General features: G+C 34.0%; 1 long non-coding RNA gene across 1 annotated transcript in view; it reads right to left on the bottom strand.

The window, feature by feature from the left end:
- Window positions 1-24813, bottom strand: part of LOC118183699 (uncharacterized) — a 342152-nt gene extending 317339 nt beyond the window's left edge. The window contains exon 1 of the long non-coding RNA XR_004757279.2: window positions 24739-24813. This is a non-coding gene — a long non-coding RNA (uncharacterized LOC118183699). The remainder of the gene's footprint in view (window positions 1-24738) is intronic.
- Between the last annotated feature and the right edge of the window lie 483 nt (window positions 24814-25296).

The following is a 25296-nucleotide window of genomic DNA, read 5'->3' as shown; positions in this document are numbered from 1 at the left end:
GTGATCCCTCGTCAAAATGCCAACGTAAAAGTTACTCTTACAAAAACCAATAATTCTGAGTTCTTGAGACCACTACAGAGATTGTTTATGAGAAAGAGACTGGAACTGAATAATGTAATATATAATACTCAAGATGATCAAATTTCTTTCACCACCAGGAGTGGCAGAGTTGTGAAACAACAAATTATGTAATTAATGTCTTTGAGTTATCCCGATTTAATTTCTTGTACATTATTATTTGCATTATTTTTCCTCAACATTACTTCTGTTTTTAAGCAATGAAATTGAAATATTAAATATTCATCTTTCTTCTGTAATTCTGATTTGTAACGATATAAGTTTTATGTTTTGAATGTGTACTCACTCATTCACACGATGAAAGAAATATGATAACCAGAGTGAATTCACGATTTACGAAGATCGCGTGCGCAGATGCATAACAGCTATGCATTCTTTTCTGTTTTAAAAATATTTGCTTTTAAAAATTTCTAAAACAAGAAATGGTGTTAAAAAAATGTTGGTTTCTTAAAAGATGTCGCCTTAATTTTAGGGACCTGGTAATATTTTCTTTAGCATAGCAATAAAAAGAGGTCTACTTTTTTAATCAAAAAAGAAGAGAAATCATACGTACAAATCTGTTTCCATCAATTCAAAGAAAGTTTTGGTAACGGAAATATGATTCTCCTAGGATTCTCTTACATCGGAAGAACACTGGAAAATGATAATAAAATCTGCTCAACTTTTTGTTGAACTGATTTTAGCAAGCAGACAACAAGCGAAATTTTTTCCCGATATTTACAGAAGAAATTCCATTTCGCATTTAACGATATCTTTCTCTCTCGCCATTCATTTCCTTATCGCCATTTTTTCTTTATTGCAATGTCGTTCAAAGAAAGAAACTTATTGAAGACAAATGCAACAATGCATACTTCGAAAATAACCACTACATTAAAAAATGAAAACTGATTCAGGTATTCGCTGTAAGACTTCTACGTATTCCTCCTAAGTACCTTGACTTTTCACTTGCGGCCTATTGTGCCTTTGGTATCTTAAAAAGACCTTTTCCAAGCGCAAACCAACCACGATTAATGGACTACTAAGTAAGTAGAAGTGGGATGGAGATCATTAGCCTTGAGGTTTTATAAAAAGCACTTAAGTCATGGAAATTGCGATGCAGCCGTATAGCCCAGAATAAAAGCTATCAGAAATGAAAATGCATATGAAAAATATTCTTATTTTAAACGTCAATTAATTGGCGCCGAAATCGTACTAAAATGTGTAATCATGCTCCGTATTTATGCAACGTATTTTTGATGAAAATGAATTTGAGTTTAGAATTTTTTTTAATTTACTTAAATTCCTCTGTTCAAATACCCTAACTAAGATTTTCATTGCTGAACTTACACATAATTAAACGAAACAAACAAATAAATAAAAATGAATGGATATTTTTTATTTATTTGCGAGATTTTGTTTGTTTAGTTAATATGAAATGGAGTTGATTTACAGGGAGTCCCATAAGTATGTAAATATTTTTAAAATTGATAAAAATTGAAGGAATTTGTAGAACTGAACGCTGTTTGCGAAGAACGTGTTCTCTGAAGGGGATTTTTCTTACAGAAAAGAAAAATAGACAACATTCTCGCCGACAAAGGGCGCTGCACAGGCTCAGTAACAAGATATATGTAAATCATTGTCCTATAAATTGCAGGCTTTACGATGAATAACTCATTTCTGACTTTTTCTCCTACTTTCTCACACATAAAATTTCAATTGTGATGCTGACATTAGTAGTTAGTTACGTTATTAGTGAAGTCGTTTTACCTCAGCCGAGGAAATCCGACTGAAGCTTTACGAAGGTTTCGGAGACAAAAGGGGTGGAAAAAAGATTCAAGCCCAATCACTCTTGCCAGACCGATTTCCCTCGTACGAGGCTTCGAAGAAACGGAAATGTTTCTTCACTATCGAAGTGATGCACCACATTTATCAGAGGTCTATACTTCTGATGTGGCTTCGCAGATTGTTACTATAAGGACACAATCAACAAGTGCAGTAAGTAGCACACAACAAGTGGCACGACATCGGTTTCTGCATCCTTTTAAAATTGTACGTCTACAATTTGCTACCAGTCTATAAGCTCTTATTAAACGACAAAGCTAAGATATACTAATTTGTAAACTGGGCTTTGTTGAAATCGATGATGATCCAGAATGGCTTTTCAATATCTTGTGGACAGATGATTCTTATTTTTCATTGCATGGAACAGTCAATGTGCATAACCGTATAATCTGTCAAAGGAGAATCCATGTGTCTATACTGAAGAGCTCCATCCACCGCGTTTAACTCTTTGGTGTGGTTTCACTGCGTCTATTATTGCGGGTCCTTTTTTCTTTGAAGAACACTGTGTAAAACCTGGCTAGAAGACCTATTCAATTATTAGAAATTGATAATTGCAGCTGCTGCAGGAAACAGTGATACCGGACTTAAGGGGAACATAATGTTCTTGTCACAGTGATATTCATGCAAGAAGGGCAGCTCTTCATATCACAACCAAAGTGAAGACTTTCATAAGAAGAACTCTTAATGAAGAGCGATTAATTAGCCAGAGCAATGAATTATCCAAAGCGATTATTCAGTTAGCCGTCTGTGTAGAAATGAGTGCCCACCTTGTTCCCCGAATTCAACTCCACTGGATTTTTGGCTTTGGGGTTATGTTAAGTCCAGAGTGTACTACAAAAGCGCATCTTATTTGGTGAAGTTAAAGGATCATCACGAAATCTCTTGTATCCATTTGGATACTCTACATGCTGAAGCTAACGGTGCTGTAATACCTTGTCAAAGTGTAATTTATGGTGGTGGCAGACATATAGAATAAGAGTGGTATGCTTACAAACATATACCTGAAGCTAACGGTGCTGTAATACCTGTCAAAGTGTAATTTATGGTGGTGGCAGACACATAGAATAAGAGTGATATGCTTATAAATAGCTACCTATATGAAAATAAGTATAGTTTTCCTTGAAATGTGTATTTACTCTCGTAGAGCGCCTTCTACCAATGAAACTTTTAACTATTTTTCTTTGTTCCCCCCAAAAAAAACAAAATCCTTTTTTCGGAAACCACGTTCGGTTCTACCATTTACTTCAATTTTTATGATTTTAAAAATATTTACTGACTTAAGGGACAATCTGTACTTAAAGTTAGTAAGGCATAAGCGTGAAGTTGAACACAACGGAGGAAGGGTTCAAAAGACCCTTCATTTATCACAAATTGCATAACAGAAGGCATGGACTTAACAATCTTACAAAACTTACTTACATAAAAACACTGTCCCCTTGCGATGGGAACTTAAACGATAACAATAAATGTATAAAAGGTAATGAGGTAGTGCTAGACAACACAATTCAATTAAACCTAGCAGGCAGACTCAGAAACCTACACCGGCAATACACTAACTGGACGGCCAGAATACGTAACCGCTACTAAGATAAACAGCTTGAGAACTAAATAGCAAACGCGAACGTCACTAGTGAAATCACGCCTAACCTTTTCGTTTCAACAGTTAAAATGCTTTCACCCACCTTTTGGATCCTGGCGAGGAAATGCGAGGGGAGGTAAGAGAATTCAGGAAAAGATTTAAAAATTAAAATAACTGTTATTACAACTAAAGAGAACATTGTGACAGTTCCGAATCAGAATCTGACCGCCATTTAATTAAGTATATTCCGTTTTCTAGGATGGATTACATATTTCCAGCTTACCCTTTTCACTGAAGCAAGGATAGAGACAAAAGAAATTCCTATATTTTTGTTTTGAAACCAGACACCCACGAGTTAAGGATACGTTAGCTTATCACCATTCCAACCCAAAAGCATTTTAATACCTGGTATTGTTTAGGAATCGCCTAACTCTCAACGGGACTTGGTCTTATTCAGTGTTTTAAACCTCTTCCCGTACCACAAAACACTATATTTATAAATACCCACACCTTTTTCGAATTCGAACCCAAACCCAGTTATAGGGCCGGCGGTATCGTTATCCACCCTATTAATCAAGTCGGATCGATAAACATTCGTAAGCTCATTATATTGATTCCTCTTTTATTCTTTTACAAAACGTCTGTCAGTAAATATCGGATAAAACAAAATATTTTTATACCCTGATATCATTTAAATACTTATTATTCAATGGAAATATTTAATCATTTCTTAAAATATATTCCTAAAAAGTGGTGATGAAGGATTGCAAGTTTTTCAGGAATGCTGCTTAAAAGAAACCCTAATGACTCTATAAGTGGCCCCTGAACTAAAAGGTGGTGGACCCTAATTCGTCGCCACTAGGATATGGAGACTTGGTACCCTAATCCCCAGTCGTCCTTTTAAAAGGGGGAGTATATAAAGGAATTTTCCTCTCCTTTCTACATGCCTTTGTCATGTAATTGGAAGCATACTCGACGCATATTCGAATGGTTCAGGGTTCGAGTCCCGGCAACGGAACTGCACATTAAAAAAAAATCTAATAATTCTACAAGCGAAACATGCACATTAATGAAACAAATACTCAAAATAGACATATAAAACATATTTTGAAATAGGAAAGCGTGACTAGCTGATGAAGTTAAATTTCATTAAGCATTCCATTTTAATTAAATGTTTTCTATATGTGTCAATGATAAGCTCCTTCCCAAATCATATATACATATTTTCATTAATTTTCCTTTCCTAGATAGCACCACATGCTTTCTTTCATTTCATTATTTTGCTTTACTATTTAATTCTCCCCCTTCCATATATGAGCCAATTTTCTACACAGCGTGCTTCAAGAAAGCATCTTTCCCTTAAGAAGGAAGCCCTCACGAGTTTCGCCCTAATCCAAGTAAACTAAACTAATGCGATCTTTCCTGTTTTATTACAGAGGGTATAGCTTTTAGCTTCTTGCAAGATAATTTTTCGCTCTGTTTGTATTACTTGAGATTCATTTAGTTGTAAATGAAGAAGGTGATAGTGATATACATCACTGAAAGCTTCTCTACTGAACTAAAAGTACGTTAATAAAATCTACTTTTCCTGCGTTCACATATGTTCCTTTGTAACGAGCTGATCTCCATTACAGAAGTGCTATTTGAGCTCTTCATTTACAACAAACTGACAGGAAACTAACTATTTATTATCTTAATACAAAAAAATGTCTGTTAAATCTCTTAAAAGGCATTCATATCTTCTATGTTCACCTCTATACTCGATTAGGCATGATAAAGTTATTTCTACAGAATATATTAGAAATATTGTAAGTATATGTGCACTCTTATATAAAACAAATTTGGAATTAATAAACTAACGTATATCAAATATATTTTAACAATGACAATTTGCATATATTAAACACATTTTAATGATGAGAAACCGAAGTATTCTTTTATTTTACATTAAAAGGATTTTAGTTATTCAAACAAAGTGCTAGCTGTCGAAAATTCATGATTACAGTGAATAACAATTCTACGTTGTTTTCTCTAAGCCCCGCAGTCTTGGAAGATATTGGCATTTTAAGTACCTCGTCAAACCGACTTGATTACTTTAAACATTACTCCAGAGTTTAGAAGTTGCGTTTGGACGTAACTGCTAGCCTACTATCAATCAGTGCACATATGCTTTACGCCGGTGGGAGGTAAATTAAGTGTTTCGTTTAAGCCTCACTGGACATATTATCCGCTGATAAAGAGAAATATTTGCTTTGAAGTGTACATACATGCTCATATTGGAGAAGAATAACTGAGCTATACATAAGATATTTTGAAAGAAATATGGATGAAAAACCGATGACCAGTGGGGTTTCATCCATATTCATTTACTCAAAATAAAAAAGTGTTTTTACGTTAAGTTAAACTTAAATATAGAATTTGGAAGAAAGAAATCCAAAGATGATTTATGTTAGAAATACATATTTATCTCTTAAAATTCTTTTCACATAGCTTTCCAGTTATAAATTTATTTTACATTATAATATGTTTCCAAGTTTTGTTAAAACTCCTCATTTATAAAAGGTAAGGAAAAGTGTAGATAGTTTTGTATTATGCTTTAAAATCAAAAAATTATTTTAATTTGAACATGAATTCAGTGTGTTTATAAAAGCTCCAATATGTTTCAGTATGCTTATGAAATTTTTCACTATGTTTACGAAATCGAAATTTGGAATAATTAACCCTGACATGCGCAGATGTTCAGAAAATGCAAAAGGGATTCGTCTTACGTAAAAGTAGGTTACACAATAAAACTCAAAATTTACCCAAAAGTTTGAAGAAGGAGATTTTTAGAAAAAGCCAAAGCTTGTTTGCTTGGGTTTAAAATGAGTATTAACTTCAGTGTTTTTTTTGTTGTTGTTGTTAACATACCTAATTAATACTGATCTTATTAATTATTACTTAATCTAATTAATATTGATTCTGTAATAAAATAAGACAAATTTATTGTACTCTACTTAACACCTTTTGGAAATGATGTAGTACTATTATTACTCATTGATAGAATTGAAAGAACGATTAAGCAATTCATTAGAACTATAAAATATTAAAAAAATAAATATTGTTTTATAAATATCTGAATTCTGTTTGCGCCGCTGAAATTTATTGATTGATTAATTTATTATTTTTGTTATTAATTTATGTGCATTATACTACCTTAATGTAAGTTCCCAAAGGTTTTTTTAATGCCTTAAAATAGAAAACAGCCTATGTCTCCTACATTAATCCCCTTACGTTATCAGGTTCAATGTTCCTTCTAACCTTCTTCGGGAACATGCAAGGACCTGACTCGGAACAGAGAGCTTACTAAAGCTATGTTCAAAACTGTGGGAAGTAAACAGGATACACAAGAAGGGTATACAAAACCCTTTATTTTTCTCTATTTACAATGACTTCCGTACTTCGGAATACACCGACCCGCTACTTGGGGTCAAAACGTAAAAGTATAAAAATAAAACTAAACTCTAATTTAACTTTAGAATAATAAACGTGGAAGATTGGCCTTATATTAACAGGAAGCGTATGTAGTACAGGGAACTGTGAACACTACAATACGTTTAAAATTTATCAAGAGGATTAAAACCTCTGGCCTGGAAGGGAACAAGCAACTGCGTAACTTCTAAGGTATGCGGCCTGCTTCGACTCACTGCTTCCTCTCTCTCGCTTGGCAAAAAGCCACAACTTAAATACTTGGCGTTCGCCAGACAAACTTTGCATAAAAACCTTAACGCTTATAATTCTGGCCGGAAGTAGAAAATAAGAAGTGATAGTAAAGATTTAAAATAAAATAAACGTTAGTAAAACTTAAGATCCTTACATACTTCCCGCCAGAGTTAATTAGTTTGAAACTGAGGTCTAAAACGACCTTGTTGAAAACTTTTAGCTCTAGAATCTAACGCGAGGCCAATCTTTTACAAATATTTTTCGCTAGAAACTAGAAATTTAAAAGAAAGTAATTTGTTTTTACAATAGCAGCTCCCAGGATACACAATTTTTTTTTCATTTGTACTGCATCTAAACAGGAACTCTTATTCAAATCTGGTTCCTTCCAGAGATCTGGAAGGAAAACTAGTTTAATGAAATGTTACACAATGAAATGGCAAGTAACATGTATAATTATACTTCTCTTAACATTCTTATTTCATTCATGACTGTTTTAATTATCTCTCCCCGTGCTCTCTGACATACATGTGTTGTAAAAGAACACCAAACACGAATGTGTTTCTGTCTACGTGTTCCACACTTCCTCCTACAATCAAAACACTAACGTGTTAAAATTCAACATAACAAGACCTCTTAACACACCCTAATTTCAACTCTAAACCCTGAGGTACTATTCTGAAAGTGTCTAACTCTAAAGTGTAGCGTCAGAGAGCCTAACTACATCATTCAACCTTTAACACATATTCGCCATGCTTTAGTCTTTTTACAGTCACACGAATAAAAAAATTTTAACATTCACTTTTACCATATCACGGTATTTCTTAACATTTAAAATAACAGTTCACATTGTATATAAGAACATATCAACATGCCGTTAATTTTACACATTTGAAAACATACATTAGTAGTACATTGTTAACTTCTATTCTTTTCAAAGCAAGTGCCAATTCTTTCTACATTGAAATACTACATTTCAAAAAGTCTTTCAGACTAAAACTTCTCTCTTGCTAGAATGTTTTAAATAAAATTTATACAATAACTTTTTTCAATATTTAAGTCTTTACACAACGCTATTATACATCAACTTTAGTTTTACGCGCGAGTAATTGAAAAACATAATACCAAAATCGGTAACAACTCATTTCTCGCCCTTTCGGCGATAAAGGTAGACCTCGCATGAGGTAAAACTTCTTGAAATCTGCCACTTGCAGTAAGAATGAAAGATTAACTTAAGTTTGCAAAGTAACATAAAATTTTACTTATCTTTGTGATATTCTGACATCCTTTTCTGGGCCCAGTCCTTAAAGGTATTGCAGATAGTAGTTTGATTTATCCTCCTTCTTGTACGGGCTCGCCCTTCAATGCCTTCCTCTGGAAGCTTCCTTTTTTCACCAGTTTGGTCACCCTTGAATACCTTCTTTTTCTCCTCTGCTTGTGGTCTTGGCCGTTTGATGGCAGCTGGTCTTGGCGGAACCGGGAACCTTCTTTCGTGTTCCTGCTTGGACCTCGTTGCTGGCCGTTCAAATTTTCCTTGTAACTTTTCCTCCGCCGTTGATGGCCCTTCCGCAGTTCGGCGGCATTTGCTGCGGAGAGTCCTGTCGGATGAGTAGATCTTCCGTTTTAGAGCCGGGTTATAGTTGCCGTCATTTCTCCTGGTTCTCTTCACATACGTCGTCCTTCTCCCTTCTTCATTCTGGGGGTGTTCGTGAACTCTCTTTTCTGGACGGTGGAACGGCTTCTTTTTCTTGCTACCTTCAATTTTTCAGCGGGGAAATTTTCTTTTCACTTGCTCCTGCCTCTTAATGGCTTGCCCTTGTACTTGTCGTTTTTCCACCTCTGGAGCTTGTGCCTGCGGTGTCTGCCGTGCCGGATCCTGCAAAAGATCTGAAAATATTTGCATTTTATTACGATCGAATTAGGGTTTGATTTGATCAATGTTTGCGGAACAGGTTTCACCATTTCTGGCTTTTAACACTACTACAGCGTGAGTTATTTTTTCTATAACATATGGTCCTACAAATCGTGGAAAAAATTTGGCAGTCTTATCTTCTGGTGAAAGTGAATACTTAATTTTTAAAACTTCATCCCCTACTTTATAAGTTACTCCCCGTCGTTTCAAATCATAATAGAGCTTCTGTTTTCTTTATGCTACTTCCGTATTCTTCTTTGCTTCCTTAATTAGTTTTTCTATATCACCCATTTTAAATTCTGGGGCTCTTTGTTGCACATAAAATAAATTATCTAACGGCGTTATAATCTTTCTGCCTAGAAATAACTCAGCAGGAGTTTTGCCCGTTTTATCATGTTTTGCGGTCCTAAGGGCGAAAGCAAATTCATTGACATAGTTATCCCAGCTTTTATGAAAATTTTTAACATAACTACGGATAATTTTCACTATATTTCTATTGACCCGTCCCGCTATATTTGATTGCGGCCGATACGGGACCATTTTTAAATGACGTATGCCCAGTTTTTGGCACATGTCTTCAAATATATTACTTACAAATTGAGGACCATTATCCGATATAACTTTTAGGGGCGCCCCGTATTTTAAAATATATTTATTTAAAATAGAATCAGTAACTAATTTCGCAGAGGCTCGTTTTAAGGGAACAATTTCGGTCCATTTACTAAAATGATCAACCATAACAAGGAGATAGCGACTTTTATTTAACTGACTTTTTGGGTAAGGGCCCAATAAATCGATGCCAATTATTTCATTTGGAAATTCGGATTTAATACTATTTAGAAACCCGGCCGGGCGGAAATTAATATAATTAACTGCTTGACATGTTGGGCAGGACTGGACATACGCCCTTGTTAACTTTTGCAGTTCAGGAAAGTAGACTGCCTCGCGTACGCGTTGGATAGTTTTTCGAATACCAGCATGAGAAGCTAAAGGGCTGTCATGGAGCTCCTGCAGGATATTTAATCTAAGACTAGCTGGGATAACAGGTCGAAATTCGTTGTTGGAATTCGTAGTTTTTGTATAGAATAATAGACCATCTATTAGTTCGTAATGGGCCGCCCTATTTCTTATCGCCACAATATCTTGGTGGCTAAAATTTTCAGGATCCTTCAAATACTCATAAATGCTTCCAAACTCAGGATCCTTACCCAGTTCGGTTATTACAGTTTCTCGGGAATTTATTGTACATGCTGTGAGCATTGCCACCTTTACGGTATTACCTTGTTCATCTATTTTAATTCTTGATAGGGCATCTGCTACGATATTTTCCTTTCCGGGGGTATGCTTGATTACCAGATTATATTCTTGCAGCTTGAGTGCCCATCTTATTAACCTTGGGGATAAATTTTTCCCTGATTACAATCTAGTTACCGCCGCATGATCAGAGTACACTGTTATCAGCGCCTTTCCAAAATAGACTCGGAACTTTTGCACTGCTAACAGAACTGCAAGTGCCTCTCTCTCGGTCGCGGAATAGTTTCTTTGTGTTTGATTTAGAGTTCGGCTAAAAAATGCCACGGGCTGCTGATTTTGCGAAAGTACCGCTCCTACCGCATAATCCGAAGCATCCGCTGAAATTTCTAAATTCTCATCCTTTTCAGGAAATTTCAACACAGGGGCTTGCGTTAATGCTTGTTTTAATTTTTCGAAAGCACTATTGGCTTCGGCCGTCCACGAGAATCTTGCCTTTTTCCTTTTTAATTTTAACAATGGCTCAGCGATAGCCGCAAAATCTTTTATAAAGGACGTATAATATGAACAAAGTCCTAGAAAAGAAGAGAGCTTCTTTGCCGTGTTTGGAGTCGGATACTTTTGTACAGCGATTATTTTTGATTCGTCTGTCTCGATTCCTTTTTGAGATATTTTGTAAACTAAATATTTTAATTCAGGGGCTGCAAATTTGCACTTTTCAACATTAACTTTTAGACCGGCCTCATTTAATAAAGAAAACAGCTGTCTTAAATCCTGTACATGTTGGTCGAGATTATCACTAGTAATAATGATATCGTCTAAATAGATAAATGTGGACTTTCCAAGAACAGGTCTTAACACAATGTCCATGCATCGCTGAAATGTTGCCGGGGTCCCTGAAAGGCCAAACGGCATACGCAAAAATGCATAAGTGCCAGACTTGGTTATAAAAGCAGTCTTAGGCACGTCCTCAGGCCTAACCCCTATTTGAAAATAACCAGTCGTTAAGTCTAAAGTCGTCATAAATTTGGTTGATTTTATGTTCCTTAGAATTTCTTCAGTGATCGGTAACGGATATACCGGATATTTAGTTATGGAGTTTAATATACGGTAATAATTAGCGAATCTCCACCTTTTTGGATGCGTCAAAGGATAGTCATTATTTTTCTTACATAAAACCACCGGGCTAGCATAACTACTTGAGATGGGCGTTATGATCGTTTTACGTAGCATATCGGTAATATGCCATTCTATAATTTTTTTCCTTATTCTTATCATACCGGTATGGTTTTTGACGAACTGGCATTGCATCTCCGGTGTCAATACTATGGTTAGTAACCTGAGTAAATCCTGGAATATCACTAAATAACGAAGCAAATTCACTTACCACTTGTCGGATTCTTCCTTGCTCGTCATTAGGGAGGTGGTCAAGTTTTAACATCGGTGGTTCAGCCTTTTCTGCACGCACTGGTTTCATTGTCAGCTTAAGGGACGCTTCATTAAAATCCAGTGTTGCTTGTGCGTCTGAAAGGAAATCTATTCCTAAGATTATATGTGCTTGCAGATTCTTTACTATAAAAAACATCACCTTTACTTGTTCGTCCTTAATACGGATATACAACGGTACTTTACCTATGCACTTATATTTTTCTCCTTGCGCCGCTAACACTGTCTTATTATCCGAATTATATATGCGGTATTTGCGAAAATACTTCCTAAAAAAATCTTCTGCCACACAGGAACACTGCGCGCCTGTATCCAGGAGTGCGGTGGCTGGGATATTATTCACCAACACTTCAATCTTCGGAAGAGTCAAATTTTTCACCATTACTGTATTTAACTTGTAGGAAGAGGGGTTTTCGTGGCCTTCGGATTTCCGCACCCTCTCGTCAGCAGAAATCCGTTTTAGTTTAAATTATTTTTCCTTTCCATGCTTTCCTTCTTTTTCCACTGGCCTTGAGACTTTTTCCTGGGTTGCTATTAAACTGTCGACGTTCGCCGGCTGTTTTTGAATGCTCGGGTTTCCTTGCCCACTGATTCGCTTTGCCTCCGTAGCCGTGTGCTTGAGTTTGCTGTAGTCTTGGCGTACCAAATTGGTTTCGCTGTTGATATTGGCGTCTTCTTTCGACGTCCGCCGTTCTTCTACTTTCAAACTGGATTGCTAGCTCAAATAACTTTTCCAGTGTAGTCGGATTTCTTAATTCAATAAAGTCTTTCACTTGGGGCAGTAACCTCGGCAAAATCACTTGAATTATTTCAGGATCCGGACGGTTTCCATACAAGAGTTTGAAGACGTGAATTTTTCTTAAAATAAAGCTAGAGAGGTTTTCGATTCTTTGTTGATATATACTAAAACGTTCCGTTTCTAATTTCGCACGATCCCTTACAACAGGGAAGGCTTTTAGTAGGGCAGTCTTGAAATTTTCGTAAGTATAGGTGGGACTTCCTGCTTGACCCAAGAGACTTCTGCCTATACATTTGAACCAGTTAAGCGCTTGGCCCCTCAAAGCGCTGGTAGCTAAGGTAACTTTTTGAAACTCGTGCACGGGGTAGAGCATGAAGTGGTCATCCAATTTTTCCAAAAAACTGGTTACCGGTGAGTTTCCATTAAATGTTGCTTCTGGTTTCATCGAAGCGCGCATGGTCTGGACGATGTAACCAAATCCTTCCAGGGCGGCAGCTGGCATTTCTGGATTCTGAGCCGTTTCTGCAGGCAGCACAGGTTCTTCATGAAACTCGGCCATGGTTATTCTTCTTCGTTGGGCGCCACTATCAGGTTCAATGTTCCTTCTAACCTTCTTTGGGAACATGCAAGGACCTGACTCGGAACAGAGAGCTTACTAAAGCTATGTTCAAAACTGTGGGAAGTAAACAGGATACACAAGAAGGGTATACAAAACCCTTTATTTTTCTCTATTTACAATGACTTCCGTACTTTGGAATACACCGACCCGCTACTTGGGGTCAAAACGTAAAAGTATAAAAATAAAACTAAACTCTAATTTAACTTTAGAATAATAAACGTGGAAGATTGGCCTTATATTAACAGGAAGCGTATGTAGTACAGGGAACTGTGAACACTACAATACGTTTAAAATTTATCAAGAGGATTAAAACCTCTGGCCTGGAAGGCAACAAGCAACTGCGTAACTTCTAAGGTAAGCGGCCTGCTTTGACTCACTGCTTCCTCTCTCTCGCTCGGCAAAAAGCCACAACTTAAATACTTGGCGTTCGCCAGACAAACTTTGCATAAAAACCTTAACGCTTATAATTCTGGCCGGAAGTAGAAAATAAGAAGTGATAGTAAAGATTTAAAATAAAATAAACGTTAGTAAAACTTAAGATCCTTACAACGTGTAGTTAAAATATTTAAAATTTTCGAAATGTCGATATTATTTTCTCTATTGACGGCAGTTTTATAACGATCTCATTAAGTAACGTTCTCTTGCTGGTGGATTGCGGGCCTTCCATAGTAATGGATACCAAGGCCTCCTTACACCAACATGCTTAATCATCTTAAATACTGAAGTGCAACACCACAATCCCATATTTGATTTGTGTTATTTTATTGCAGCAAATCTCACATACTATTTAACGCCATATAAGATAATGAGAAAACTTTGCAAGATGCATTATTGTTTGCATATTACAAGCTTTCGTATTCAGATTGAAGACTAGAACGCCATGAATAAACAAGCAGAGGAGATCATATTGATACAAATTGCAAGTCTAATCCTTGTGCTCTTGTATCTGGAGGCATTTGAATCATAAATATGAACTTGATAGCTTTCATCTCTGTATTGCCTTGATTGTTACTGGACTTGCTCCATCACTATATGGGTTTTAACACTTTTGGTGGGTATATGACTATAAAATACAATTAGTGTTCTCGGGGACTTGTGTAATACTACGGTCTAAACTACTACCAGTCCACCTCCATACTTCTCGTGGACACTTGACTTAACCCGCTTTCTATATATATATTTCCTAAGAAAAGGAATGAGAGAGAAAGTAGACTCATCTTTGAACAGTACTCATTTTGTATTATATGCAATTTACATTTCCTTTACCAGACCCCATATAAATCAGCGATCGTATTTATTAAACGGTCTAATTATCCTACTAAAAATGTTCTAAAAACTCCCCGTTAACGTAGCATTTAGAAAAAAATACCAGCAAATATTAAAAGAAATTTTTTTGAAACTATATGAATAACTGAAGTTTTGAGAATTCTGAATTAGATTCCTGGATATGGAATAAATATGCATGCTACCAATTTTTCGATTGAATCAAGGATAGTATATATGTGTGAATGGGAATGAAATATTATACATAACAAGTATATATTAAGATGCCACCCAACTTGGATAGTCGTTAGCGACGACGGCTGCTTTAGCGAAGGGCCTGGGCTCCATTCCCGGAGAAGGCGTCAATGTAAATGTAAATGTAAATATATAATGTCTGTGTGGCATGGCGGCACTCTAAATAAGCGGTGGGCCGAAACTCCTCTCGAGAGGTTGTGGTATGGGAAGACGGGTGGGAGACCTCAGACCCTTCCGCCGGGGTTCTCTTTATCAAAACAGGGGGTGAAAGAGCAAAGTCGTACTATCACCTGCATGGCGCTCAATTATGTTGCCAACAACAGACTCAGTTTTGAACTCCTTGCCACGGTTGGACATGTGAGACAAGTCACAACAACAACACAAATATTAAAATTATATTAGTATATAATACAAAATAATATAACCTGTGCATGTTAAAAATTATAATAAACAAAGTTATCTAAAATTGAAGGAAACTCAATATCTTTCAATATGCGTAGTTTAGTTATCGGTAAAATCTTTCTATTTTATAAATTAATTATCTCAAAAAACGTTACATTTGTTTGTAGGGTTATTATCATTTTATGGAAGCAGTAGTTTATAAGCTCATCTCTTCTGCTACTTCTGCTTTCCACTGTCTTACAGAATGCAAATCAGTTTAAAAGTATTAAAATTGTCGGTTTTGTATTGTAAGACAAAGTGTGCTTCTGCCTCTCGAGGTCATTTCACTAACCATCGCTAGTTATGGTAAGAGTGTAATTCCTCGGCTTTGCGTTAGTGCTACTGAGATTGAAATTGTTCCGCCGGTGAGAAGTTTTGAGGCAACTTCGCATTAAATCATATGTGATTGATATCATCATATGTGATATGTGTTTGTGAGCCCTTGATTACCAGGCTTAAATTTGAATCTGACTCTTACTTTAAGTTACATCGCCAAAAGTGACTGTCGATTTGTAAACACGAGATGTGCATTTTATTTTAAAGTTACGATTTAATAAAGATATTTAAAACATTTCCAAGGCTCTCTTATTGCTTCGCACCAAGTGATAATTCGCTCAAAATCTGTTAAGAGTTTGATTTTAGTACCATATCACCCCCTTTTTTATTAATTTTATCATCAGAAAATCGAGAGGAAAAAATAAGTGAACACTCTGTGGGTCTGGGTTCAATTCTCGAAGAAGGCATGGATGTTCGTAAGTGTATAGCATCTGCGCGGCAAGTAGGTACTCAAAATGCAAGACAATCCTAATATCCTTTCGATAGGTTGGGGTTAAGGAAAGCAGGCAGAAACCCTCGAATTGCTCTCAGGATTTTCCCCCTTAAAATTGGAGCGGAACTGCACAGTTGATACAGCGGCATTATATGTGTATGAACCGCTGTGAATTGCGGTGTCCGCCCACTTTTACCTGTCCCAGTCTTGTTTTACAATGTAATAAAACTATATAAATATTTGATAACTCGGATTTGTTGAAATTAAATACTTTGTCTCCTGGACAAATATTTTAGACACTTCATTGTTATAATTGGTAATATTTCATTTTGATCTCAAATTTCCATCATTTCATTTCGTATGATATGTTGTTATGAGGGGTCTGCAATGCGGTCCCCACTAAGCAATTCTTAAGCGCCCAATATTCAAATATCTAAATTCCAAATTTTATATATTTGGCCAACAAATGCTCTTAACTTTACTTAATAATTTTAACAAAAATTCTTATTTTATCTTCGCTATTTTGACAACTGTACGAATTTCAGTTATGATGTTAATTATGAGTTTCAGTTAGATGAATTAGTTATCGAAGGCTAGAAATATCTATTTCCGTATTCAGTAAACTGTCTTCTGTCACATTATTCTCATACACGCTGTTCATCCACAACAAACTACGCTTTGCATTCGCAACCTCTGTTCGTGCATAAACTCGTCATTTTATGATTTGTATTTCGAATTTCAACAGAGTTCAGCCATGAAAAATTAAAAGAAGATGCAGAAGACACATCATTTTAATGCTGAGAAGAACAATTTTGTTTAATTTACTTCAAAGAAAAATGTGTATTTCATTATGCAGCTCGACGGTAGCTATTTCTAAGAAGATTTAACATGGCTGTACATTTCATCACTGCTTGCTGCTGTGTCCACAGAAATATTACATATCGAAAGTATTCCGATGCAGTAAAAAAAGTTGCCGCCCCCTGTTTTGCGTCAAATTTTCTGATTTTGTATTTAATCGTTCACTAAACCTTTTACTGTCTGTAAACTATAGATGAGTTCTGCGCATTTGTAGTTATAACTACTATGTGTTTTATAAGGAATGTATAAAGGCTTTTCTAAATATACTTCTTATGTAATTAAAAAAATACAATTTTGGCTCCTTTTTGCATTTTACTCCAACATTCACATTTTTCCTGTATTAACCTTCAACAGCAAAACTACAAGATATAAATCACTGCCGTAATTCTTCTCTTTGAAAAGGAAGTTCTATGGAGCATACTGTAGAAGAATTTTAAAAAAGCAAATTTAAACAAATTATGACTTTATTCTTAAAAATTTCCTAAAGCTGAATTTAGTCAAAAAATATATATAGAGAGAGACATATTTCAATGTACATAAATGTAACACACTGCATAGGTAAGACACATAAAAATATGCAGAAAACTCATTTACTTACACCAGTTTAACAGTCTCTAGCTATTCATTGTTAGCATCCGCTATCATCGAACGCTTCCGGTAACTTCAGAACATTAAATCAAACAGGAAGCAAACGTGCGGAAAAAAGAGACTTCCCGAGACATTTAGTAATTATTATAACATATAGAATCATAGGAAAGATAAACGTTGCTTACCGTTATTTATTGTTGCGTGTAAGTAATTATTGTTCGATGCTTGGTCACAGCTGTCTCCAAAGTTTCGACCGGCAAAGTAGTTTATATTACATAGTGTACTTTTTTAATTACGTTGTAGATGACTGAATACTGCTTAATGTTGCAATAACTGAAATAATTTTGTTTCGGAAAGAATAGGAACTAAAATTGATCGCAAGATACGACATTTAAAGTTCTGTAATATATTCAGCAAATTTGTTCTTAAACGCGAGTTATTTGTAAGTGCTAAAAACGTAACTAAGTGAAGTAAAAAGTGTGAATTTTATTTCTTCCAGAGATTTGAGAAAATTCAGCGCATTGCAAGTAGCTATCCAGCAGCTTAATAATGTAAAATTTAAAATGTGTATTTAACTCTGCACTTTTTAGGTTGCTGCGTCCTTAAAGAAAATTATGTAAAGAAATGCGGCAGATTTTAATTTGAAACAACTTATTTAAAGCCCGAGTTTCCCATGTATCTATCACCTTCATTAAATATAATTTGTCAATAAGTAATATAAAACTTTGCGTAATATATTTCATCACTATACTATACACTAAATTAAAAATGTAGGCTAAACAGTTATGCTATTTGACTTACATTTTACAGTTTGAGATTTAAATTACGCAAACAAAGAGTTGATGCCAAATTATTTATTGGACGTCTTACGTTCAGTGGTTGTGCCCTATCTTCCAGACCTGGCAAACGCCATCTTCTAACAAGATAATGCAAGACCACACGTCGCACGTCTTTTTCTGACCTTCCTAGATACATAGGGTATTCGATTGCCGCCCTGGCCTGCACGTCTCCATATCTGTCACCCATTGAAAACATCTGCGCAAACGAAGATGGGTTGCTGAGAGACTGGCTCGCCAACCCTCTCCAGCTAATACGGTTGGTGAAGTGTAGCATAGACTTAAAGCAGCATGGAATGAGTTGGCCGTTTCTATCATCCAAGCCCAGCTGGACTCTGTGCCTAACCCGGTAAGGGTCGTTTTAGCTGCCAGGCGTGGCAACTGTTTCTAATAATTTCGCTCCCCTGTAAAAACTTCAAACTTCTTACAAATTTAATCATTTTGTATTCATGCCATACTGTTTACGTACAACAAATATCGTTTTTGTATTTGTTTTCCTTCAAGGTGTTGCAATTTTAATGAGCAACAGTGTTTGAAGGTTGAAAAGAAGAGTTTTGATGAAAATTCCCTGACTGTTTAATAACTGAAATTGAACTTAAAAAATAAAGTAGGTTCAGAAAAATATCGTACTATTAAGGCAATTGACATTTTTCTCTCATACATTACTGCCAATACGGTTGGTGAAGTGTAGCATAGACTTAAAGCAGCATGGAATGAGTTACCCGTTTCTATCATCTAAGCCCAGATGGACTCTGTAGTTACTCTGTAGTAGTGACAATGATTGGGGCAAGTCTCCCAATCATTGTTACTATTTTTAAAGCAAAGTTATTTAAATTCATTAAAAAAATTAATCTAAAAGGCAAACTACAGCACGTGTTTGAGATTTTGCGACTCATCTGAGAAATTTTGTTTTCTTATAACGAAGGTAGAAATTAAATACTACATAAAAAATGCTTGGGACATTTTATTATATATTTAAGAAGCTTTATATTTAAATTCGCTGTTTTAATTTATTATTCACTAATACTAAAACTGAATTATTACTGCCACTAACGTTCATTTAAAGTACAGTTAATTTAAAGGATTCAGCTTTAGCAACAAAAGCAAATTATAAAACTTGAAATAAAGCCAGTAATGTATGAGAGAAATTTCTTCGATGGTTATTTACTTATCTATTCATTTATTTGTATCTATATTTATATTTTTTGTGCTTTTAATGAAAAGTATTATAAGGTTTCACACTCATTTAACTAATTTTCATGCAGTAATTTTCACCCAGATGGAGTTTCCACGTAAATGAGATCAAATAATAAAAGTATCCTTAAATAGTAGGAGTTCATTTTAAATACATTGCAAATTTCTATCAGTTTATGAAACTTCAAATTCCATCAATCAAATCTGAGTGGCCCATTTTTTCGTGTCTTTGAACATTAGACTGTGATTGGCTCGTAAATTATCAATAGAAAGACGATTATACGCTTTTCAGATGTATGAAGACCGCGCGGGGAAAACAAGTTCTCTAATTATCTGAGGAATTCAGTTACCGTTTTTTCTTAAAGATTTGAAAAGTGTGTTAGCACTTTAGTTCCATTACAAGGTTACTAATTACTGTAATACAATTTGCGAAATGAGACTGTAGGATGAGATATATTGAAAAATAACCCAAGTAAAACACATGACCCATGGAATACATAAGGAAAACATTGTCGAAATAATTTAATAAAAATGAAACTGTAATGGAACAAAAGTTAAATTAGCTTTCGCATTATGTTCACACTGTAAAAGCTTCGTGTTATTTCTGACTGTAATAAAGGTAGTTAGTTAAAGAGTAGTCAAGAAGTTTATAAAATATTTTATTATGCACGAAACATATGTCCTTTAAAACCTTTTATTAAATACAATAATTTTGCAAACATTCATAAAAGTTATTAGCCGAATGCAGTGTATATCAAACGTTTTTTAAAGTATTTCAAAGAGATATATTCCAATAAACTGACGTAAAAATAAAATCTTCTATCATATGCAATTATAGAATTTTCCAAAATGCATGAGCGATGAATTTCCTGTAAGCATAACTAGATGTGACCTGAGATTGTATTCAAGAATGTCTGAAAATCTCCACTAAAACCTTTCTAACGGTACACAAATTGCTGTAATATAATAACTTCAGACAACTTTTTACCATTAAAAATAACAGTTTGTAGAGCTACTAGGTTTTCTTAAAACAGCAACACGGCATTCCCTCTTCGGAATTCGACCTTCGGATATTCCGAATATTAGCCGAATAAGCTAACGGTTACAACACGATAGCATGCACAAGGGAAGGCTTTAATTCCTTATTACTGTTGTCTCAAAAGTTTCAAAACTAAAAAATACCAAAATCTTAAAATATAATTTTCATAACATTTTAAGAAGAGATTTGTAATCTCCTTATTCAGACTTCAGCTTAATTCCTGAAAAAATTGAAATTACTTTATACTGCTTTTATAACTATCCTTAGAAATCTATGGTATTGAGCATGAAATTACGTATATATTTACGATGAGGTGTTGAAAATAGTAATGGCGAATAAGAGAGGGGAGGAACACGATAATCTGGTAAAATAACTAAATTTAACAAATATATGATTAATAACATAGGTAAAATTTGAAATCATAACTTTTGAATCATAACTAATTTGAAATAAATTTGCAAATAAATAATATTTAATAAATATGCTTAGGACAGATGATAAATTTATTACCTTGCTATTGAACGTATGAAGGAAATGATTAAATTAGTTTATGGTCAGGCTTAATAACAGAAATAAAAATATTTCATATACAAAATATTTCTTTCCTACCATAGTTCTGATTTTCAGATTTTCTCCCCAAATTTAACCAACATATACATATACTTCTTTAATTTTTCTTCGTAATAAATTAATCATTTTACATCTGAGAGGCAAGCTGAATGTCCTAACCAAAAATTATTTTATGTTAGAAATAAAATAAAAAAGATCTCGTAAGCTGCTAGCGTAATATAAATTGGAAAATTATGTTTAAAATGTTCATGTTAATTTAATTAGATTTAAAGAAATTAAATAATGAAGAATATGCATGAATTAATGTGTGTTTCTCGCATTGTGATAAAACAACGGTATTTAAAGCCATCAAAATTTGAATAACGTAATGTTCCATAGAATATGGGTATGTAGAAGCGCTAACTTGATTTTAAAATGTGTTTTATTATCGATTTCATTATTTGTAACACATCAACTAATTTTTATCAACAAACTAAACATTTTCAAAGAGAGCAATGGCAACACAGTAGAGGGAAAAAAAAGTTTTAAAGTTATTTTGCGATATTGCTGTTGAACCTAATTTTATGGTTTAAGTACGAAAAACAAAGTACTTAATATATAAAGATAACACACAAAATGTTATAAAAACGCCCCTTTGGACATAATTTAAAATTTGAGTCTTTTCAGATTTTTTTATTATTATTTTCTATTTATTTATTTAAATATAACTTCGGTACAGCAAATTAAAATGACTTTAATAATGATAAAGTGGAAAATATATAAAGGAACTAAATAATTAGTATTTGGGTAAGTGATATTTTAATGCTGTACAATTAAAATAAATATAAAAACAATTAAGGACGCACAATATACAGTATAGATTTTAACTGGTTCTTTTGCATCGCATTATCTTACGATGCGAAATATTACTCTTAATGATTTCTTCTCATATTTAAATTGCTTTAAAATCAAGATATTTATCAACTTAAATTAAAATCAGGAAACATTATTTTTTTCCGAAGTCCAACGTTCATTATAGTTCTATTTGATTTATATTATACACTTAAATTACGATCCAATTATTCCGCTTAAATAGAAGCTTTAAAGATCTCAATTAAGGATTGAAATAAAATATTATCAAAGTTATCTAATGTATAGGTGTAAAATATAGCTACAGGTTAAAAGCTTTAGCTATGGTATAATATATTGCTATTAAGTGTGAGGTAGCAACATAATTTTATTTCCTACAGCTGAAGCATTTTGTCTGGTATAATTTGTGTGATCATTGTAAACTTTTTATTTTCGCGTTTTATTTCTGAATTATTTATGTTTCAAATTATTTATAAGTTTAAACTTTCTCGTTTTTAAATTAATAATGTTCTTTAAAGAGAATTTTTCCCAATGACTGACCTCCTATTTATTTTGAGATGGAAATCATTTCTGTCTTATTTTAAAATTTCTAAAATGTGTATTCTTCACGAATCCTACACAACGAAATAGAACTCAATTCTATATTTATTTACATAATATATCTATTTTTGCATTATTTATTTTACATTTTTGTATTTAATCAGAAATTTTACATTATGAACAGAATTGTATTTCTTATGATTTTGATATGTGCGCTTAATTAATAAACTTTCTTATTGTTAATAATAAACTAAAATCACTAAAATGTTAAAAGAATGCATATTACACATGCACTCTTAACACGAAATAGAAGAACGAAGACGGAAATTAAATTTAACATTGTTATAGTATATTTAAATCACATTGTATAACATAAATCACATTGTATAACATAAATCACATTGTATAACAAACTTATACATTTAAATAAATAAGTCTATTATGGGAATGACATGTATAAGAATTTGAAGATATACTATATTGTTGTGTTGAGGTAATAATCACATCCACCTGGCATTTGCTTGCTGGAAGATTCAAATTCGATTATCAGCTCGAACGCAGTTAGTTGTTTTATTTCTTGCCTCAAGTAAACGCAAAATCTTGTTATTCAACAAATGATTTTAAAAAGTTTGTAATTTATGTAGCAATTATCAGTAACAATGGAAAATTCAGTACATACGCGTGGAGTGAAAAAATATTGCTAAAGGCTTTTTACAGGCATTAATGTTAGAATTCTTAGTTTAAAACTGACGAAAGGAATAACATTTTACAATTCTTCTTGTATGCAGTTATTTTCACAAACTCCATGTCTTCTTTCAGATAATGGGTATATTAGCATCTGCATACTACTCATAATCTACATCCGCATACTACATCAATGGAAAAATTTACTTCAATAGAAATATTTAATGCAAAACAATAGATTACGATTAGCCCCTAAATTTCTTAAAAGTACAGAATTTATAAAGAGTTTATATTTCATTTTATGTAAAAGCCTTAAATAGGCTTCTTTGGTAATTAGGAACACGTACACATTTAATCTTCTCGGAATTTCTATAAACCTTCAACCCAGTTATAAAAATCAGAAATTAGCCTTCATGCAAGATGTCAGTTATGGTTGATTCGAGATCTTACGAACTTTGTGTACTTTTTAGTCAGTACATTTAAACTGCTATATTTTACAAAATCCAGTTAAAAATTGATTGCAGTAGCATGGAAAGAAACCTGTGTGACAATTCTTTTATATAAATGAAAATGTATTATCGAAGTTCATTTTGTGCACAACAACCAGATTTATTTATATATTACCTAAAGTGAAGTACGAGGATGGTGAACATAAATTTTTCAAAAAATATAGACCTTCTTCGAATAGTGTCTGCCCAGTTTGAGATACCTACTTTTGCATTGTCATTTTGAATTCTTCAGCGCAGTAATATTGACTTCTCGATTTTTGTTTTCTTTCACAAATCGGTTCACATAAAAACTGAAGAAGGAGAAATTCAACGATAAAAGTTGTTCCAATACTTCCAACCCGAATATTTTACAGCCTGTTCTTTACATCGCACGTCCATTCCCGAAACACGAACACACCGCTTCGATCATTTGATACAAAATTCCTTCTTCAACAGTGAATCTCAACGTTGTTTTACGTTTTTAATTTATTTTTGCAAGCTTTAACGCCTTTGAGTTACTACGCTAGTAGCATTATTTTCCATAAGAAATGTAAAGGAACCTCGCGCATAAACATATCCTTGCTTGAACATGCACGCGCTTGAAATGTTTTCAATTTTTCTGTAAGTTTTGAATTATAAAGTTTGTGGTTCAAAATGACAAGATTTCTTTAAAAACTCCATTACAACGCGCAACTCCCCAAGAAAAGTAAAAGCACTGCAAAAATAAAGCAAAACATACAGAACTCACATGTAATACAAGGGTCTAAGATTACGTATTTCCAAGCAACAAATTGCCCGGTAATATAAACATGCAATCTTTTCGTACCAGTGGCATACTTAGAGTAGTACAAATACATCTGTTCCCGGGCGCTGAATACCCTAGTTACGCCTCTGTATCGTGCGCAGTTAAATGCTCCCCCAGCACAGGTAGGCTAACGCATTACTTAACAAACGTTTGATGTAGTCCTGTTATACCCATTGCGTGTATACAGCGTTTAATGTATATCCCCACCTGCCCAAGTCCCACCATAAAACGAGACAACCGATAACACCGTCAGCTGTGGTGAAACTTACGATGTCCGTTGTACTAACCTATAGTTAGTACTAACCTGAACTTATAGTTAACCTAACCCAACCTATTGAAATTATGGGAAGCATTTCCAACACAGGCCATCAAAATATATTGTCCCGACATAACGTTTTATGTAAATGCAGCTTACCTTTATGTTTAGAAATTCGATGGAAAGGTAAATGAGATCAAAATACTAGCGCCGAAGAAATTGTCTTGAATCTGGAACAAACATAATATACGAACTTTAGTATTGAAAAGAAAATTGTAGGAATACATACATGAAAAATTCTTTCTTATATCAAACTTTAAGCCGGAAGACAAATTTTTGTACCAAGGAAAATTAAAAATATGATATTACTGGAATATTTTTATCTTCTTGTAAATGAATTTGAAAGAAAAGCTTTGATTAATTGCCGAAAACGTTTTGAACTATACGAACATTTTGAGTAATTCTAAGGATCTTGGTTTTGGAGTTATAATGGGTTATGTTACAGAAAAGTAAATCATTAGACTGCTTACTGAGAAAAAAAAAAAAAAAAAAAAAAAAAAAAAAATTCTATGTGTTTTTTCTAGAATGCATGGTACAGTAAATGAAAACAAAGATATTGCTTCTAGTAGGGTAATTAAATAAATGGAAGGTTAATTTTTTTAGGTTAATATGATAGAAAATCACAGGTGGATTTTGCCACCTTAAAGGAAGTGTATA

Source organism: Stegodyphus dumicola, chromosome 5 (genome assembly GCF_044657685.1).
Source record: "Stegodyphus dumicola isolate Sdum_Otavi_A_Nest chromosome 5, ASM4465768v1".
NCBI classification, from domain to species: domain Eukaryota; kingdom Metazoa; phylum Arthropoda; class Arachnida; order Araneae; family Eresidae; genus Stegodyphus; species Stegodyphus dumicola.
Note: the sequence above shows the minus strand (reverse complement) of the source record. Positions and strands in the feature narration are given on the sequence as shown.